The sequence below is a fragment of the Piliocolobus tephrosceles genome, chromosome 12 (genome assembly GCF_002776525.5).
Source record: "Piliocolobus tephrosceles isolate RC106 chromosome 12, ASM277652v3, whole genome shotgun sequence".
In the NCBI taxonomy this organism is placed as follows: Eukaryota; Metazoa; Chordata; class Mammalia; order Primates; family Cercopithecidae; genus Piliocolobus; species Piliocolobus tephrosceles.
This window is the reverse complement of record NC_045445.1, coordinates 102,600,444-102,622,574: the sequence shown is the minus strand read 5'-3', so window position 1 is coordinate 102,622,574 and position 22,131 is coordinate 102,600,444. Positions and strand designations below refer to the sequence as shown.

The window sequence follows — 22,131 nt, the reverse complement described above, 5'->3', positions numbered from 1 at the left end:
GAAGTCACACAGTTGATTAGTGATCAAGATAAGATTCAACACTGAGAAGGAAGAAAAGAACCCCTTCTATTACCACCAACTAAAATAGTGGAATATAAAAGAGTATGCAGTTCGTTCTCTGACTATATGAAATGCAACGTCTATCTTTATGTGAAAGACAAACAATGAACAAACCAAATTCTGCTGTTCAGTATACCGTAGAACATCAGGATGGAAGATACCTTCCGTGAGCCCAGCCTTAAGAGAAATCAAAAGGAAACAAATCACACAAGATACAAAGTTGGGCCTGTAAGTGAACAGGGCCAGAAACGTGAACTCCAGCGACATGACATGCATAGCAGAAGTCCATCCCAGTTATCCCTTGAGATACCCCTTGAGATGAAATGCTGGAGTTTCCAGAGGCTCCATTGAAAATACAGGGCCTCTGGAAGGGGAACTCAATAGACTGTATCAGATTTTCCCTAGATTGTTTCATTTGGTAATTAGTCATCATCTTATGGAGCAGAAAGAACCTGGCTGAGGGCCCAGTGGGATGGATCCCAGTGGGCTAGACTGGCGCACCTCACTGAAACTGGGTATGATGGAAAGTTCTGGGGCAGGAACAATTAAGGGAAAGCAGTTCCAGGTGGAGGGCAGTCCTTGGGAAGCAGGAAGGCCCCTTCTCAGTGTTGGAGTACAAAGCTCTAAAAGGGAGTCTCAAGTAGAAAGATGAAAGTTAAATTCACCAGAGCTCATCTGTGGGAGCAACAGTGAAAGCGAGCAGTTGGGGAGCATCTTTTAAAGGTTCACATCTGGGCTGTCAATTGAGTTTTGGTGGTGATGGGGTGTGTATCATGTGTTCACGCACCTGCAGGTAAAATTTTCTTTTAATGAATATTTTGTCAGAGTCTTCACTTTCCCTTTTATTACCTCTTCAGTGGATATGTTGGGGAACATATACTGGAAGAGGTTTTTGAGAGCTGTACTTTGTGGGAATATTCTTGGCAAGCCCTGAGCGTAGACATGGCCTCAGCTGATGATTCTCCAGAGAAACCTGGGTGTTCCCTTCCTTTTCAGGTGGGGGATTTGGAGACTCAGACCTCTATATGAAGGACTGATGCATGTGTATGTTCAGGAGGGGTTGGGGAAACATTTGGGAGTGATTTTCCTCTGGTCCCTTATGGCTTCGGTGGTGCCTCCTGTCTTCCTTTGTTTCTCCGCATCTCCCTGACCACTGTCTCCCTAGCCCTCATGCCAGATCGATGGAAGTAGCATCTTTTGTGATTTATTTTCTTTTACCCTTTTCTAAAACCTAGCTGATTGAAGACACCGCCCCAGTCATTTCCAACATACTCTGCTGCCTCTTCAGCCTGTCATGGGCTCTCCAGATTCAGAGCAGAGGTGGATGCTGGCAAGGGACAGGCAGCCCCCAGGTGAAGGTTGAGCTGACAGTGGCTGGTTTTACATAGTTTGGAGAATAGATGAGAGAGAGGAGGGCAGCGGTTTCTGGTACAGAGCCCTGGAGGGAACAAAAGAGCAGCAGCCACAGCACAGTCTGGGGGGAGGGAAAAGGAGAGGGGATTGTGAAGCTGAGCATCTAGCTTCTAGCCAAGCTATGAACTACAGAGCTGGCTGTAATCAGCTCCATACACACTCCTTCTTCTTAGAGAACATACAAAGCAAAGCATGAATATAAGTTTACCATATATATAATTATCAATTATGTATTCAGCATTTGTTTATGTACTTCATGAACACACATAGGATTGACTATATCCTAGGCATTATCCTAAGGGCTTTATAAATAATAACTCATCGAATTCATCACAACCACAACTATATGAAGTAGTACTAATATTACCTTCATTTTACAGATCAGGAAATGAAGACACAGGTTAGCTAACTTGCTTAAGGTCACACCCTCAGTAAGTGGCAGAGTCAGATACAAATCCTCCAGAATAATGTACTTTGCTACCTTACTTCTTTTGCTAGCATGCCAATGAGAAAATGAAGGAAGTGGCTAGCACTAAATATACCACGTAAAATAATAATTGTTGTTATTATTATTATTAGCTAGTGCTCCACTCCTATAATACTTGCAGATGGCTTAAGCACCTGTGAAGAAACAGTTTAGCACAGTTCCAGTTCTGGAAGCCTCGGTTCAAATACTGATTCTCCTACTCATTAGTTGTGAGATATTAGACAAGTCACTTAATCTCTCTATGCGTCAGTTTCTTAATCTGTAACATGGAAGTGATAATGGTGTTTACCTCATTGATTTGTTGTGCATGTTAAATAAGGTAATGTTTGCACAGCACTTAGTAAAATGCCTGACACACAGTAAGTGCTCAGTAAATACTTGTTCATGTTACTACGTGTTTCAACTGAATTAAATTGATTTTCATTTTTCAGAGCTTCTTTTCGTCTAGTCAGTCAGCCAATTATTTTCAGAGATTTCCTGGTGATATTGCCTTACGTTTATTTGTGGAAATGCCAGTATGTTTTAAGCTTGCAGGTGAGTTACTCCGTTTAATTTTGAAGTTGATGGGGCAGGTATTGTCCCCTTGTAAACGATGTGGAAACTGAGGCCAGACAGATGAAATGACTAGATCAAGCCTATATAGCCAGTCATGGTAGGTTTTTGACTAATATTCCAGAGCTCTTTCCAACATATGCACACCCGTACCCACCCTGCTACCCACACACAGACACACCCTTGGGCTCCCTAATTTGGTGTCGCCTGACCTAAATTCTTGAATCTCTTGCTGTCCACATAAGCAGAGACCTATTTTCTCCATGTGCTTCTTTGGAAGATGATGAAGAAGTAACCCTCTATAGACTCTGCTCCCTCCTTCTCCCCTTTTCGCTTCATTTCACATTTATGGCTTTAGGGACTCACTAAAGCCTGCTTTCCAGGGCCAAGAGCCAGATCATTTCCTATGTGGGATTTTCAGGGAATGATAAAGGTAACAGGACTAGAGACGGCTTTATCATGAATGTTGTTTTTTATGTCAATGCTGAGCCCAAATCAAGAACCTCACATCTAATATTTTAGGCCATAAGTTTGGACTAAATCCAGAGCTCGGCCTTTTACTTTCAGCACCAAGTAGAAGAGATATGAGGGCTGATGGATTGGAGAGGCCTAGTTGGAGAGTGACTGGAGGGGCTGGACTTGGCCTTGTGCTGCACGGAGATCTGCCTTGAGATCCAACAAAGGACTCTGGGAGGAAAGAGAGGTTTGGGTTTTGGGGATATGCCTTTTGCTTCTAGGAGGGCAATTGGGGTTCCCTTGCTTATGGGTCCAGATCAGGTTTCATCTCTTTGGCCATAGGACATTTTCTTAAGTTCCATGGCTGGATAGTTGCTGCCTGGAGAGGAGATGCTTGCTATAAGGGTGCCAGCACATGGAAAGTCTGCTGCATTCCTCTCACTCTGTGCTGTCCAGCTAGCCCTTGGTCCGTTACACTGCCCCCATCCCCTGCTTTCTGACCAGAGTCCTCCTCAAAATGCAAATCTTATATCCCCACACTTGAATGACTACTGTTCTCTGGATTTGGCTTTGTGTTTTCTAACCTGGTAAGCAAATTCTCATAGGGCTTTGTGGTGTCAATTATCATGGATTTGAATGTCACCTTCGTCATGTTAGTCAGAGCTTTCTGGAAGCAAAACCTTAACCTGAAAAATTGAAGCTAATGATGGAATTTCAGGAACTGGTATAGACCCCAATGCCTTTCAAATTATTCTACCCAGAATACTTACTCTTCTGCCCACCCATAGAACCAACTCTGAATTCCTATGTAAATAGACATAAGCTTTTTTGATGAAAACTCTAGAGAGGTAGTACAATGTGGCGGTTGGATGTTCTCATTCATAAGTGGGAGTTGAACAATGAGAACACATGGACACAGGGAGGGGAACTTCACACACTGGGGCTTGTCGGAGGGTGGGGGCCAAGGGGAGGGAGAGCATTAGGACAAATACCTAATGCATCGGGGCTTAAAGCCTAGATGACGGGTTGATGGGTGCAGCAAACCACCATGGCACATGTATACCTATGTAACACACCTGTACATTCTGCACATGTATCCCAGAACTTAAAGCAAAGAAAAAACAAAAAACAAAACAAAATTTAAAAACCCAGGTACTTACTAGGAAAACAAAAGATTATTCGTATGTGAGCTGTCTTTAAGTAATAAAGCTAAACAAGTGAAGTGAATCCAGGTACTACCAAAATTTTAAGGAAACTCTTGTAGAAAAAAAAAAATGTGATGGTTAAGATTAAGGATCAGGGAAGTGAAATGCATCCCACCTTCATTTACGGTTTTCAACCCATTCTGTCCAGTGTGCGCCACTCCATTCTCCCTGATCTCCCTGACTGTACGTTGTTTCCTTTCAGTTTCTTCAGACTTCACCCCATGGTCAGTGACGGGGACTCGGCACAGGTAGTGAACAATCTCTCTGTGTAGCTTACTAGCAGGCTTCATTGCCTGTGAAGGTGCTCGGTCATAGCCCATGCAGCAACTCTGCATGGTTAGTCTGCTGCTGAAAGGATGTCTGCTTCTGCATCACAATATAATTCAGTTGCGGTTAAAGTTCCCCCCAGTCTTGAGATTCTGTGAACCTTCCTGCCTCTCACCTCTCAGCTTCACCAATGATTAGCCCTCCTGAGTGAAGCTGACAATGGAATGTGAGAGGCAGATGCTGAAGTTCCCTCACCCTTCCCTTAAGCACTGTCTGTGGAGATGAGAGGAAGTTTATGATGGAGAGTTACCTCAGCAGTGAGTGGTTCGGGAGTAGTAAGTAGTATTCGTTTCAAATGCCAACCTTAATTTGAAAAGGTAGCCTCATAATGAATGTCACTGTGCATGGGGATTACCCCATTTTTCTGGGGTGATTGGTGGGAAGAGCCACCCAGGACTTAACAATGACACTTTGGTGTGACAGACTGGACAGAAATCAAGCATTCTCCTGAGGCCATGACTTTTATGTTTGTCTCAGGAAGCCTGAGAGGGGCAGTAGATTGGAAGAGGGGGAGTTACCTGCCACAAGCAACAAGGGGCAATCTGTTCAGTGATCAGGGAGAATGGAGTGGCAGTAAATCCTTGCCTGAATGCTGCGGACAGGAAAACCATGCCCCAGATGGCAGCATAAACATTCAATTATGCATCAGATGCTTGGCAGAGGACATTTGGGTCCTTGCTTTCTTCCCCAGGCATCATAACCTTCCCTCTGAGTGCCCACAGACAGAAGATAAGGCCAGATGCAAGGCCCCAAAGGACAGGCAATGTAGCATAGTAAAAAATGGGGGCACTAGGTGAGGATTTTAGTTCTAGTCCACTGTTTACCAACTGTGTGACCTTGGGCTGGTCTTTCAACCTCTCTGAGCCTTTGTCTTCATCTGAAAGATTATGATATGATTTCCACTTCGTAGGGATACAGTGAGGGCTAGATGAGCATCACAGGTTGTGTTCTGCAGAAGTAGAGCCTGCAGTGATAATTCTGTGCCAATGATTTATTAAGAACGTGCCCTCAGGGGAGATCAGCCAGGCAGTGGGGAAAGTAAGACAGGAGTGGGAAAGAAGCTAAGCAAGTCTCAGCTTCAGCTTGATCCTGCAGGAGAGCTCAACAGGGTACATTATACACTCAATTAACTCAACTTGGAGAGTGTTGGCTTTCCTGTTCTAGTCAGTTACTGGCCAAAGGCCTGAAGGTAAGCGGTGGTGGTGAATGTAAACTCCCAGGCATTTCCAGTTCTCTGTATCTGAGGAATGGCTCCAGGTTTGGTGTGGGCTGTTAGGAGCCAAAGGACACTTAAGCTGGGAGAGGAGTTCATAGAAAAAAAATATAAGGAATAAAAGGATCTGGACCAGAAACTAAAAATTACAGTGTCTTCTATGGTGAAAACAATATTTGTCTTGGTCAGGTATTCATTATGGATTATCCAAATCACATGGATCTGCTTTCAACCAGGAACAGAGTACCGGCTCATGCCCTAGACCTCCATAAGAGAGTAAAATCTTCAACTATCTGTAAGTGATCTCATATTGAAAGCCTGGACAAACAAAGGAACATTTAGGGAAGGTTGTCTAAGGGAAAAGCCATTTCTTTCTTCCAATAAGCACATTGTACTCTGTCCTGGAATGAGTCAGAGAATAGACACACTGAATGGTCCATATTAATGTAACCCCTTTCAGAATCGCCTTCACTGTGTGGTGCTTGATGCTATGAAAGACCAGCAACCAAAGACATCTAGAAACACATTGTATTAAGAAACATTAGGTTTGTTGAGCTAGTTGCCACAAAAGAGAGAATATAGAGGCATCTTAAGGCCCTTGGAAAGAGGGAGCAGGTAGGGGCCCCTCATTGGGATTAGGCTTGCTCCAAGAGATTCTCAGGAGGAATTAGGAAGCAGGGACCAATTATGGATTGGGCACTCTCAAGAAGCAGGGGGAATTTTGTGTTTGGGCATCTCAATAGTTTTTATACAGAACAAATAAGGCTGGAGCTGTCACAGGTAAAGGAACAGCAGTCACTCATGTTATTCAGAGAAGGAGAATGTTTAGTTATTTTTGTGATAACTGGGCAACTTTATCTTTATCTTGTTCCAAATATGATCATGGAATGGTCTTGTCCCAGCACTGTTTATGTTAGTTGAGAACATCACGGTCTGGCTGCCAGCAGGACCATTTCTCACTCTCTCTGGTTGTCGGCAGGGATGTATTTTGTTTCCTTCCTCAATGGTATACACTTTTTTCTCATCAAAGTTAAAAGAAACAGTCCTACTAGTTCTACAGCAGCAGTACAAATTCTAAGGAGCAATAGCCCTTGTGCCACCTGGAATGTGGCACAAAATATCTCATGGGAATTTCATTCAAAATTTAATACTAAGAAAAAATATCTACTTAAGGAATGATAGTCTTTCTTCTTCATGATAGCAAGGTCTAGGCAACACATCCTACTTTTTTTTCTTCTTCTTCGTCTGCCTTTTAGGATGCCCAGAGCCATATTTGAAGCTCCTTTGATCTTTTTGGTTTGCACATATGCATTCAATTTTCTCCTGATATTAATTTTCTATTTCTATTTGGCTATTTTTTTGTTGTTGGCTTCTTCAGATCAAATTGGCGAAGGAATGAATAAATTCTGCATAGAGCCATGTTGCACAGCTTGAAGTGAACACAAAATTAGATCTTGCATTAGTTTCCAGTTATTTTATGAATGTAATGTGCCTCTCATAATTTAAGGGGAGAGCAGCTATCTTTTCTTTCTTCAATTTCCTTCCTTCCCATAACATAGCACAAAGAGATGTTAAATAGATGCTATTTGGAAACTTTGTTTTTGATGGAAGATATTTTGGGGATTCTTGCAGGCAAACAGTAGAGGTCACCATGGAGCTGTGCATGATGGAACAGCCTCTCATGGACCTGATAATTTAGCTGCATTGGTCTGAAATTGCATGAGGTTTAATCATTCAATTTAGATGAGTATACTTTTTGCTCTGGTCATTCAACAGACAGCACTTTGTGATGGTTACCTTTATGTCACTTTGCTAACACAGTTGTTTGCAGGAGAGAAAGCAGCTTTTACATATTGTTTATTGAAAAAAAAAGTCCATCTTAAGCACTAAGGAACTCTGGGAAAAATGGTTACAAAATGTGTTTACTTAAATATTGTGAAACGAGGATGGAAATTCGCAGTGCAGGGTATTTGTCATCTGCTCATGACTAGCAGATGGCCGCCTCCTCCTCATCCTCCTTTGCGAGCCGAATGACTCACATCTTACAGAGTGTGCAAAATGAAATTTCGAAACTCTCCAGAGTAGAGGTGGCAGTGCTATAACTCCATGCAGGAGGAGTGTGCCAGCCACATTACTTTGCCAGCCAGCATGCTGCCAAAACTTCACAAAATGTCTCTCTCGTTGGAAAAAAAAAAACACGTTTGGATGTTTTTCCACACATGTTCAATGCACCGTCTCTGAAAGGATACAGGGTATGTTTCAGGCTATGGGGAAGCCTGTGTAGGTGAAAGGGAGCAGGTGGTCTGCCAGCCTAGAGCTGGGTAGTAATCACTTCTACCAAGGTGAATCACAGAATATGGGCTCACCTGTTTTGGCTGGTCAGCCCTAGAATGGTTGTAGATCTGCCTCCAGCCATCAACAGAGCCGTCATATGCTCTAATAAATAAGAGATTAAATACAGTTTAAAGAGATACAAGTCATTTAAGTTCAAAGTTTTTCTTTTTATCTTTTGTTTAATTAAAAGGAACTCGGGATCTGCTACACTTAACCAAAAAATAAAGGCTGTATTACAGACAATTGTACTTGTTTTAAAAAAAGAGCCCTGTCAGTCAGGTGGACTAACAGATAACTTGATTTTTAGCTGCAGATTCTACTTTCCTTCATCTGATAGCTAGTCACCAAAGATTTCTCCCTCATCTCCACCCCCACCAATGAAGTGCACCTCCCAATATTTACACCTTTGTGTAGTATCCTCCTTTTGAGGTCAAAAGAAGTCTTTGAGCTTTCACCTGGGTCTCCTGGAACACTTGTTCTGGAAGAAGCCCGTTGCTATGTAGGAAGTCCGACTACCCTGAGACCTCTATGTTTTGAGGAAGCCACATGTCACATGAAGAAACTGCATGGAGAGAGAAATTCCTGGCAAACTCCTAGGTGTTTCAGGCTGTTGAACAAGATGTGACTAAAGAAGCCATCTTGAACATCCAGCCTAGTTGAGTCTTCTGATGACTCCAGCTACCATCTACTGCAACCACCTGAGAGAACCCAAGAACTACCTAGCTGAGCCCAGTCAACCCACAGAACCATGACAGATTATAATACAGACGGTCCCTGAGTTATGGTGGTTTGACTCGTGATTTTTCAACTTTAAGATGGGGCAAAATCATTCACATTCAGTAGACTCCTTGACTCATCTTGGCGCTAAGTCTGAATAAACCCATCATAAGTTGAAAATATTATGAGTCAAAAGTACATTTTAAACTTACAATGGGTTTATCTAGATGTAGCCCCATGGTATGTCAAGAAGCATCTGTAAATTATTTTAAGCCACTATGATGTTTTCCACAAAACATAGATAACTTAAACACTGTGACACTTTACACACACACACACGAGAGAGAGAGAGATCCACAGAGAGAAATCAAGTGGCTAAACAATAACTGATAGGCAGACTTTATTAAAACTTAGTAGTTGGAAGCACTTTTGTTGTGGCTTGAACCTCAAATATTTTCTGGGGGACCTTAGACTCTAGTGATACGATGAACAGAAACTCATGAGTATATATAACACAGTGAATTTAAAAACCGCTCTTTGGTGCTGCATGAGATTGGGGCATACTCTATGAAGCTAAGGAGTAGCAGAGAACCTGGAAGTAATTAAATACAGCAGTACACTTGTCAGCCGTGGGGCATCCATTCTTCATTTATTATTGGGTACCAAGCCATCTGAAACATGTAGGTAACTGGAAGATGAGAAAAAATGTCCTGACAAGTTATTTAGAGTAATGAAGAGAGAATGTTATCAAAAAAGATTAAAAGTTCTGTATCAGGAGAGTCTAGCTGAACAATGGTTAAGGAATGGCAGCATGTGAGAATGTTAGTGCCAAAGAGAAAGACACATATTAGTCATTTGTAGGATTGGATTAGAACCAATGAGAGAGGGAGAAGAAGGGGCACAGAGAGCAAGGGAGTCAAGAGGAACAGACCTAGGATGTATAAATAGTAGCATTTTTAGGTTAAAATCTTTCCAGTCAACCACAACCGTTACATTGAAACAAGCAAAGTTTGATGTAGCAGAGAGGGTACCAAAACACAAACTGGAAGGTCTTTGTTCAGCTACTAACAGGTAGTACAAACCTGGCAAGCCACTTTTCCTCCCTGGGTCTCAAGAAGACATATCATAACTTATAAAGGATTTTACAAAGGCAAAACATTGTTGTGAATTATAAGAAAATTAGCAGTTGTACTTTATGAAATCTAAACTTCCTTTCAGCTATAAAATCTTGTGACCCTAAACCATGAAAACAGAAGATAGTTTTAAATTTTAAAAATTAGATAACTAGGCTTGTAAACTGAAGTATGTATAAAATCTGTTATTGAAGTTAGGTAATACCTATAGAAAAAAATGTAGGAAATGGCAAGGATCTTTGTTTTATTTCCTGATATATCCCAAGCATTTTGAACAATGCCAACACGTGGCAGGCACTAATAAAAATACTTGTAGACTACATTAATAAGCAATTCCTGAAAAACCTAGGGAAAAAGTGACCTAAAAAGTAGTCATATCCACTATAAGTCTGTCCTTATCTTTTGTTTTTACAAGTTTTTCTCAGTTTTATTGCTTTGGCAGACACTGATATCCAAATTTCTAAACCATACTTAGTCTTGCTTCTCTTTCTCATTTTAAAGATAAATAAGGCAGCATACATTTTTCCCGATTAATGTTAATTCCTTAACTTACAATTTTTTATTTAAACTTTTTTAAAGAAAAAATTCCAACACCTAAAATAAATAGAATATCCCTTATCCAGATTCAGTAATTATCAACACTCTACAACTTTAGTTTCATTTATACTTTCACTACTTCTTACTCCCAGTGGACTATATGTGATTGTGTTTTAAAGCAGATTTCCCCCTAATCTAATAAACAGAAGCTATTAACTGTTTAGTATTCTGCTTATCTTATCCTAGTGTACTCGTTTGTGGTGTTTCAATTTCCCAATTTTTCAGTAAATTACCAAATTGCAAAGAATATCCCCAGGGTGCTATTTTTTCTGACTCTGGATTAAGTAACATTGCAATAATTTTAGAAAGGCTCTCTCTTAATGATTCCTTTGTATCTAGGGTTTCATAGCTCTTCTCTTTAGAAAAGGATTCACATAAGTCAGAGTTCTTGGTTGCAGACATCAGAACTCACTATGGCTGGTTAGGCAGAAAATGTATCTAACATATATTATTAGATGTCTCAATAGAACTTCCTGGAGGACCAGACCCAGCCTCAAAGATATGTGGGAAGGCACAACACCAAAATGATGCTGCAGGATGGGTCCAGAAAGGATGCCACCTTTGTGCCCACTGGGCACAGACGCCACAAATTGTCCCATTGATCCTGGACAATGGATGCTGAACTGCTGCCATCACTGCCCCTGAAAGCCATTGCTTCTGCCACCATTTTCCTTAGAGATTGGTGAGGTTCCACAGTGTTTAGAGACTCCAGTGTTTAGAGACTCCACAGTGTCTGTTTCCTCATATTTGTCTCTTTTAAACTCATGTGAGTGCACCTCATTGGCTGAGTCTAATACAAATATTTACACCCTAACTTCAAGGAAGGCTGGGAAAGTGAGTTTGGGACTCCTATGTTGGGAAAGCAAAGTTCATAAGGCAAGCCATTCCTCAAACTCAGGTGTTCCAAAGTCTGGAAGGCTGCAAATTATGACATGTGTTTATTAACATATCTTTAAATCTAAAATGATCTTTGAAGGAATTCCTAGACTGTATGAAAGGGAAAGCACAGCTGACATTTTTACCTCCATACTATGAACAATTTGTTCATTTCTTCTAAGGTTAAAAAAATTGCAATCTTTTTTTTTTTTTTTTTGTTAGACAGAGTTTCACTCTCGTAGCCCAGGCTGGAGTGCAATGGTGCAATCTTGGTTCACTGCAACCACCACCTCCCTGATTCAAGTGATTCTCCTGCCTCAGCCTCCCGAGTAGCTGGGATTACAGGTGCACGCCACCCTGCCCAACTAATTTTTGTATTTTTAGTAGAGACCGGGTTTCACCATGTTGGCCAAGATGTTCTCGATCTCCTGACCTTGTGACCTGCCCACCTCGGGCTCCCAAAGTGCTAGGATTACAGGCATGAGCCACCGTGCCTGGCCAAAAATTGCAATTCTTTTAGTTTTGTTGTTGTTGTAGTTCATCTATACTCTTTTATCTTGCTTTAATATTTTTTATCTTCTAGATCCTCTCTAAAACCTTCAAACCTCTCAATCATCTTAGAGGTCTTCCCCATGTAATAGCATTCCCTCTTCTTCTCAGCCTCCCCTGGTCTACCACCTTGTAGTTTTTCCTTTTCTTTTTTCCTTTTTTAAGTTTTACTTTAAGTTCTGGGATACATGTGCAGAACATGCAGGTTTATTACATAGGTATACATGTGCCATAGTGGTTTGCTGCGCCTATCAATCCGTCATCTAGGTTTTAAGCCCCGCATGTATTAGATATTTGTCCTAATGCTCTCCCTCCCCTTGCCCTTTCCCCCTACCCCCTGACAGGCCCCGGTGTGTGATGTTTCCCTACATGTGTCCATGTGTTCTCATTGTTCAACTCCCACTTATGAGTGAGAACATGCGTACCACCTTAAAGTTTTTCTAAAACAGTTTTATTCTAAGCCATTCTTTGATGCAATATTTTCTTTGCTCTACAATTTTCTCTCATTTAAAAAATACTTTTCTAAGGCATATATGCTTCCCTTGATGAAGAAGGATGCATCTCAGATGCTACAAAAAGATGATGTTAACTGTTATACACTAACTCACTCTGCAGTAATTTTACAATTGTGGGCATGTTATTTTTACTAAGCGAACATAGTGAGCCATCTACTTTCTATTTAAAAAGAAGGAAAAAAAGGCAGACTAAGGAGATAAGACATTCACTCTTGTAGACTTATGAAAATATTGCAGAACATTTGTAATTTATATCAAACCTCTTTAGTTTGCCCTACACTATGCCTTATGTCCCTTTATGCTGCTTACTGAATGAATACACTCTTTCAAATGAAATTTGGATAATAATTTTAATTTCAAATGATAGACAAAGATCACTTTACCATATGTGAAGAAATATCAAAATGTGTTTATTAAACATTATCAGGAACAATAAAATAAATACACCAAAAGGTCACTCTAGAAAATGATTTTGTGAATAAAATAATATGGCAGCCTTCCCCTGAGAGATATAAACCATGAAATCACCACAAAAAGATTTCTCTCTGTATCACTAAAATACCAAACTCAGCTACTTACATAATAATCAGTGTAACAGTCATTTTAAACGTTTGAATTATCCTCCACTTACCTTAAGAAATATAATTTAATAGGCAATTCAGTGAAAATATACTATTGAAATGTTTGGACTAAAATAAGCCATGAGCTGAAGTCTTGTTTTATACTGTTTAGATTTTTTGGGAGGAAGGGATGGGGGTCTTTGTTTTTCATCAGTGAATGCAAATGAAACATTTAGGAGACAGAGGTCAAATGAAATGTCAATGTGAAATATGAATAAGACCAACTTTATTCTGACTAGTAAGCTTCTGAACTTTACTAAAACAGTTTCGTGATAGTAAAGGATTTGAATATTTTGCAGTTTTTATTGCTAGTTTGAGAAAAATTATTAAAATATAATGCCTTTCCATAAACATGTTACACTGAAAAGGCTTATTTTGAAACAAACAAAAAATGAGATTTACAGTCTCCAATAAACAGCGAGGGAGGTAAAAGAAAAAAAAAGCAAGAAGAATTTAAAATAAAGAGACAGTTCGTATTAGTTTTGTATTGTTGTGGAACAAATTGTCACAAATTTAGCAGCTTAAAACAATACTTATTTATTATATTACAGCTTCCATAAGTCAGGATTCCAGTCACAGTTTAGCTGGATCCTCTCAGAAAGCTACAATCAAGATGTCAGCCAGACTGAGTTCTCACTAGGAGAGGATCTGCTTCCAAGTTCCCTCAGGTTGTTGGAAGGATTCATTTTCTTGTGGCTAAGCTCACAGCAGCTTTCTTCTTCAAGGGCATCAGGAGAGTGGAGAGCAAGTCTACTCAGAGACTTCTATACAATTCATAAGGTCATCACATGAGAGACATACCATCATCTTTGCCATATTCTGTTGGTTACAAACAAGTCACCAGTTCCACCTGCACTCAAGGGGAGGAGATTATACAGGGTGTGAACATGGGGGCTGTCTTAGAATTCTGCCCACTTTACAGTTGAAACAGTATTTCTTAAAATGCCAATGAAATCCGAGATAGAGAGTTTATCTTGGATACACTTTTAGCACCTTTTGATTAACATACCTGTTGGACTTTACAACTGTAAGATTAGTAAGCACTAGATTCCCCAGTATTTCAAGGATTTAAAGGGAACATGGTAAAAAGGTACTCTTTGCTATGCAAAATCTAACAGGGCACACAGCATTGCTGTGGCCCTGGCCAGTTTGCAGCTCTGGCCAAACGAGGGCTGCTGAGTCCATCCCTGTCCACTGTGTATAGGGACACACTTGAATACATCATGCACAGCAATCCTGTTTGTGGCACCACTGACGAATTACCCCTACTCAAGTGAACAGGAATTGAGACCCTAAGGGGACCACAGGGTCTGGTTCATTCACCACAAGCACAGTCTTCCTTGAATATTAGCAATGAGTTTAGTCATCTCATTAGGAGACTTGAACAGAAGTGAAGGTAAACACTCTTCATGTCAGAAAAAAATATAATGTGGTAGGTAGTAAGATATGTAAATAAAGGACTACAGTTCTCTGCCTTTTGAAAGCATACCTGTGCTACTTGTCTGATGTAAAAAAACAAAAGCAAAAAAACAAAAAAAAAACAAAACTGTGCATTATTCTGTATGCAGCATCTTTTGCATGTGTTCATGTACATAAATAGGATTATGGGTTATGATGTGGGAATTGAGGATAAACCAAATTTTATATTTTTTCATATTGTGGAAAGAAGAAATAACTTATACTCCTGTGTTAGTTGGATTTTCTGAGAAGCAGATGCTGAAATTGAATTAGAAGGGCAAAAGGTACATTGGGAAGTAACACCTGTGAGGACGCAGGATTTGGCAAAGAATTTTGTGTCTGCACAATTCTACGTGACCCACATAAGTCATAGATCTGGTCTTTAATTTTTTAAAAGAATCAAGAAGCTCTATGGTTTTATAGTATCTGGCTCTTGCTTATAATGACTAGAACTATCTCACAGAACCTCAGGGGTTTAGGCAAATTCTCAGAGGTTGTCTATGCCAACCCTTCATCGTTAGACAGGGATGCATCAAATCACCCTGAGTGTGGGGAACATTTCCATCTTTGAGATGGCCCAGGTAAGTGGTTTTACACAATCCTTTGTTCAGCTGTTTCACTAAAAGGTTGGAGACATTGGAATCTTTCTAACTAAATCTTCCAGGTCTACTTCAGATTAAGAGTAAGATAGTATTCTCTGGTGGCTCCTTTCTTTTTGCTAGTCCCTCACATGTTGGGGTTCACTAATATCTTCTTCTCTTCCTTCTTATGAGTCTCCCCCAGAACTCATTCAGTTATGCCTCTATAGAAGTGGTTCTCAACCAGGAGCTGTTTTGCCACCCAGGGGACGTTTGGCAATGTCTGAAGACATTTTTGGTTGTCATGACTGGAGAATTGGTACCAGCATCTAGAGGAGAAAGCCCAGGGATGCTGCTAAACATCCTACAATGTACAAGACAGTTCCCCACAACAAAGAATCATTCAACCCATAATGTCAATAGTGCTAAGTTTGAGAAATCCTGCTGTATAGAGACAACTCCCATTTCACATCCTCTGCCCAGGTTTCACTCCCAGGCTCCACATGTGAAGATGAGGAATCTTTAATCTATATTCTAAATAGAGTAAAAAGCAAGGTCATCAGATGAAGAGGTGTTGGGAGCAAGATTGGCTTATCCATTAAGGACAGTAGTCTAAGTGTCTGCCTCGGACCCACTATATTTTCAAGGGCCCATGAAAAATGTTTTAATTTTCATTTCTTTTGAAATCAGAAGGAGAAAATGAATATTGTAACAATGAATATATAATAGTAAATCATACTTGGATTGTGTTTGTCTTTACAACAACTTGATGATGAAACATAATTTTTAGTATTTTTTAATAGAGGAAGGGACCCATGAAGGCAGAAGAATCCAGGGCCCACAAAAATCATAATGCAGCCCTTTTAAGGAGGAAGAGGAGGAACAGGAAATTTGGAGTGGATAAAGTGTGAAATATCCCTGTGGGCAGTGGGAAAGTAGTTTTGAGACAGAAATGTAAGATTTTCTGTAAGACTGCCAGGCGGTATCAAATGCCCATTTGGGGTTGGTATTCATCAACTTATAAGCATGGCAATTTGTCTGGTAGTGTAATTCCCTAGCAAAGTTTAGCTGCGTGGGTATGGCACAAAGTGGGCAAATGTTTGAAAATTTCCAGTACTTACCATTTGGAGTAAGGGAGAGAGAAGCAAAGGAGATAACAGAATTTCCAAGAGAATGTATATGAATTTATATAATGATGAACTGAGGGAGCTAAGCTGGACAAGAAGTGAAGTCAGAATCAATTGTATCAAAGTGGAAGAGTCAATAATCAATCAGGCTGAAAAGTGGTAATCTACGTGTGAGATTTTGGGAAGGTAGCATGTGCCCAAATATGCATTCATCAAGAGCTAGAAAATTTGGTAATGTAGATGAGTTACTTTGGGAAGACCTTGTCGATTTGTCAAGTTTCTTGTTGAAATACATATTCTTGAAAGGGGGGGGGGAGAATCTATGTTCTTTTCAGTTAGCACCTTAGCTTATAGCTAGCTGTAATTGAAATCTAATAAGCAATAGGACCCTGAACATGGGCCTAGGAAGCAGGCCAATTCAAACAAAGATCCATTTGCCAAAAAATCTACTCAACTTGCAGAATCGTCAGCATGATAAATTGCCAATTGTAGTATCATTGAGTCGCCAAACATTGTTTCTGTTTATCAGTATAAAATTTGTAGCAATCTATGCTGAATGAGACAGTTCACCAGCCACTGAAGTTTTTTTAAAGTGTTTTATTTTAGTTAGTATAGTTCAGCTTGGGTTTCATTTTTAATTTGCTGCAGCCATTTTACCATAGCCTTTTTGCACTAGATTTGTCAGTTCAACTCAGTTGAACCTTATTTTCTGTGTGATTCACATTTTAGACATCAAGTACTCTTCAACTGCCCATTGGGAGACAATTTCCACAGCTCTCTCATGTTTCTGCACATCTTGTAAGCAAGACAAGACTCTCTTATCTTCTGGATTATATTTTCAAGAATACTCATATAGTGAACAGTGTCTTCTTCCTGAGTGAAGGGCATAAATGCTTACTTTCCATTTTAAAAGATTCAAATTCGCTAAGCTCAGAATTCTTCTGTAATGCAACGCATTGTGTGTGCAGGTATCACCTGGCATTCTTCCCATTACCCAGTGGGTATTGGAGCTCAGGGAACCTTCATAGAAATTCTGATAGTCTAGCTACTACTATTTCTATGAGTAATAAATTGTTTCTGACCCAGAAGTCTTGTGTCTTCTACTGGCACCCATGAAACTATGAGGCTAAATTGTTAGATTATAAGTGGGGTAAAATCTTGGACGCTTCCCAGTTCTTGACACTGACTAAAATACATGCATATTCTTTTTATCAAGTCTGTTTGAAAAAAATCTATGAATTAAAAACTTAAAAAATTCTAAGGACTGAATTTGTAATATATTGGATGGACAATATCCTCTACCTTGGTTCTGAAATTCTTGATAGTTGAGATATGTGTAACATTTGTAATTTTAAATACACAAGTAATTCTCTATTTAAAAGGTCATATATCCAAAGTATTGAAAAATCTAGAATACATTAAACTTTAGCTATCCATGGTGAAAGGCAGTGGCAAAACAGCTGCAGAAAAGCTGAAACTAGATTCAATTAAATCTTTGTGCCAAAACCAAGTGCTCAAAAATCTCCCAAAGCTGTTAAAACTATACAGCTTATTTGCTGTAAATTTTGTAAACGGTTAAATAAAACAAGTTTTGAAGTAATTTGGTAAATTGACAAATTTTTCACTCATTGATTTGTTGTAGCTAATGAGGGATGATGGGGAGTGGAGAAGGGTTCAGAGAACTTGGGAAGGATATAAAAATGGAGGTATGTGGGGCAAATGCCCCCAACTACATGTCTCAATCAAAAACACCAGCCTATGGTCACGGGAATTTTCATATACAGATGAGAGCTAGTCTCACTTGATCTTTCTGCATTAAAGCTGTTACGAAACAACTTCTTTATCAAATGAACACAATCACATTTAGTAGTGGCTCTAGTTAAGACCTGAGGCTATACTGACCTGGGTTAGAGACCTGGCTTTTACATTTTTACCTAATCTCTCTAAGACTCAATTTCTCCGTTTTAAAAGTGCAGGTAATCATAGCATGTGTTTCCCAAGGATGTTGTAAAGATTAGTGTCAGAATGGCTGAGTGATATAAGGCACCAGACCCAAGGATGTTGTAAGGATTAATTGAAATATCCACTTAAATTGCTTAGCATGATACCTGCTATGTAGAAAGTGCTTAAGAACCTTAACAATATATATCATTAAGAAATGTTCTTGGAATGGGAATTTCAAACCACTTTATCAAATATACTTACTTTTGTGATTTGGTAGCTTTTTCTTTACACATTTAGGAGGTGGGGAAGCACAAATATATAGCACTTTCTTTTTTTATTCTTTGAGACAGAGTCTCACTCTGTCACCCAGGCTGGAGTGCAGTGGAGCAATCTCGGCTCACTGCAACCTCCACCTCCCGGGTTCAAGCTATTCTCCTGCTTCAGCTTCCTGAGTAGCTGGGACTACAGGTGCATGCCACCACGTCCGGCTAATTTTTGTATTTTTAGTAGAGACGGGGTTTCACCATGTTGGCCAGGATGGTCTCGATCTCCTGACCTTGTGATCCACCCACCTCGGCCTCCCAAAGTGCTAGGATTACAGGCGTGAGCCGCCGCACCTGGCCAGATATAGCACTTTCTAAAAGGTCTATAAATCTTTCTAAAGATTAATATTGAGTGGGATAAATGTGTTTTAGGGAATCCAGATATTGCACACCACTTTGCAAATGTTTAGATTTTGGCAGAACAACAAATGGACTTTGCAAAGACTCTATCTTTTAATTATTATACCTCTATTTATTAAAAAGAAATTAGGCCAGACACAGTGGCTCACGCCTATAATCCCAGTGCTTTGGGAGGCTGAGGCGGGTGGATTAGCTGAGGTCAGGAGTTCAAGACCAGCCTGGCCAACATGTTGAGACCACATCTCTACTACAAATTCAAAAATTAGCCGGGCGTGGTGCAGGCACCTGCAATCCCAGCTACTCGGGAAGCTGAGGCAGTAGAATCACTTGAACCCGGGAGGCAGAGGTTGCAGTGAGCCAAGATTGCGCCATTGCACCCCAGCCTTGGTGGCAAAAGCGAAACTCCATCTCAAAAACAAAAACAAAAAAAACAAAAGAGAGAGAGAGAGAAATTAATCCATGTGGTATTTTTTTAAATTCCATTTGCACTTAATAAAAATCTGATGCTGTGGAAAGTATTTGATGTTCAAGCAGTAATTACCTCCCACCTTCTTTATGCTACTCTTCTTTTTTATTTTTGGAAGTTGAATTAGTTGGCAATTAATGTTCACCTAAAATAAGTCTGTATTATTTTGAACACTAAGTGCTGCAAAGACAGGTAAATAACATGACTCAGTATCCCTGGAGGTAGAAGTGTTGTCTTTATTGTCATCATTGTCAAACAGACAACACTTTGAAGGGAAAAAAAGGTCCTGTGCTGAATCCTGTTATCTTCTCCCAGCTGGAAACTGGTGGAAATTGAGGCAGGTCCAGGTACTATTATTACTATTTCAATTACTACTATTAGTGGATATAATTAACTGAGTAGTTATTATATGATAGGCACCTAACATATTTAGTTACAATTGAATCCTCACAACAAGCCTATGATATAAGCATTTTCACCACCTCTTTGCTGATGAGGAAGTAGGTTCAGGGAGTTTAATTTGCTCAGGATTGCCCAGCTTGTACATGACAGACCAGATTTGGGACATAGAACCATGAGTTCATTACTTTGTGATTCAGCTGAGCCTAAAACAACCTTAGTCTTAGATCATCAGCATTCTGTGTAACCCCCAGGAGTGGCCTGAGTCAAAGCAGGACTTAGGGGGGAAAATAAGTAAAGGATTAGAGGAGAGGAAGGATTAGCAAGTAACCCAACATCAAGCATCTTCTTCCAGGCCCAACATTATTTCAAAGTTTTGGTTATAGATAGTTGCTGCTGCTAGCAAACCTGTAATCCAATGGGTAGAAAAAATGAGGGTACTCCTAAGTCCTACCACTAAGGGCTCTATTGATGGACTATGAAGACCCAAAAAGTGTTTCCTGCGTCTTGTCTCTAAGACTGTCCATTTTAAAATGAATTTACAGATACTCAGGAAGGTACACATTATGTAAGTTGAAATTCATTTCAACTATGAGTGACAGAAAACCCTAATGAGCAGCAGCTTAAACATACAATGTTTACTCCCTCAAACAAAATGTCTGCCTGGTATGTAGCTGGTGTGAGGCTCCATGGTGTCAGGGTCCCAGGTTTCTTTTATCTATGACTTTGCCATCTTTATCACATGAACCATGATGACTGCTTGAGCTTCTTATGGTCTAAAATGGTTTCTTGAGCTTCCTATCCCCATCCAGTCAGCAAACAACCAACCAAACAAACAAAAACAAACAAGCAACCACAAAAAGGAATAACTGAAGCTCTTGCTTGTATTTTAAGAACACTTCCTGGAAGTTGCGCATACCAATTCTGTTTGCATTCTTTTGGCCACAATTTACCTACTTGGCCACAACTTACCTACTTGGCCACGCCTAGCTTCAAGAGAAGTTGAGAGCTGTAGTCATTATTTTGTGTAGTTGTATGTCCATATGGAAATCAGGGGAGCTATCACAAAAAAAAAAAAAAAAAAAAAAAAAAAACGCACAAAACAGATATTGGGGACAACTCATCTTCTTTGCCTCATACAGTGAAATTAAGCCAGATTGGTCTGTTTGTTTTTGAAAGAAAGTAAAAGAACACTATTAATAAGAGAGACCTTGGTGTTGTCCAATCAACCTTCTCTATTTTTGTGGATGAGACTCACATTGTCCGAATTCAAGTTCAGATATCATCCATTCCTTGAGCTTGTATGCATGATATTACACACCACAACCTAGCACAGAGAGGAGAAGACAAGAAATGAGAACTTAGGTGTTATTTAGTATTTAGTTTTAACAGTAGTTTTAAAAATGCTGTCTTGACACAGTTTTGAGGCCCTGGAAATAACATTTTAAAGTAAAAATTTTAAAGTTTAAAGAAGAGCTTTGCCACTTAAATGGGGGAGCTTTGTCTGGAAAGTACATTGAGTTGAAACATTTCATCCTTGGAAGGATTATATATGATAAACACTTGCATATAAATCTGTGGTTTAGAGGGATGTGAACGGGCAGTGAATTCAGTGCCCTCATTTAAGAGGCCAAGATCCTGACTCAGAGGAAGCGTCCTTTGCCCAGAGCTTCTTAGCTAATCTGACCAAATGTTGGGAAAAATATCTCACCTAACCCACTATTCCTCAATTGTGGATTTTTGTGAAAAACAATAGAACATGTTAATGAATAATTTATATTAGTTTGATTTATTACAATTTTTTAGCTTTAAATTACAGTTTTCTTATAATGATGAAATGTTTTAGAATCCTTTGAATCCAAGTATTTACTTGTTTCCTAAATGAAACATTTGTACAACAGTTGATGTTTTACTTATGAAATATCCTTCTCCCTCAAGAAAATTAAAATTTTTTCTATTTATTTATTTATTTATTTATTTACTTACTTTTTATGTTTAATGCATTTATGTTTAATGAAGAGATATTTCCCAGAACATCACTTCCACCCAGGAATTTATAATCTCATTAAAGGTATTAAAAACAGATACTTAATGCAGATTAACAACACACACACACAAAAAATAAGCAGTTCAACAGAATAGTGGCACGAGCTAGCATTAGTTCCCTGGTTCTCATAGACCCAGGTAGATGAATACACAATTTCTGCAGGCCTGACTTATCTGGGGTTTGGCTCGGACAGAATGATCCTAGCCTGGTAGGGCAGGTTAAGGCTCACCCTTAGTAAAATGCAAGTAAAATGCAAGCATCCTAGAGCAAGGATTCTTTTTTTTTTTTTTCTTTTTTCTATTTTTTTTTTTTTTTATTATACTTTAAGTTCTAGGGTACATGTGCATAACGTGCAGGTTTGTTACATATGTATAC

At 39.6% G+C, this 22,131-nt stretch overlaps 1 pseudogene; it reads right to left on the bottom strand.

The window, feature by feature from the left end:
• Positions 1-1,352: 1,352 nt before the first annotated feature.
• The window catches only part of LOC111536428, a 62,732-nt pseudogene continuing 41,953 nt past the window's right edge, over positions 1,353-22,131 (bottom strand).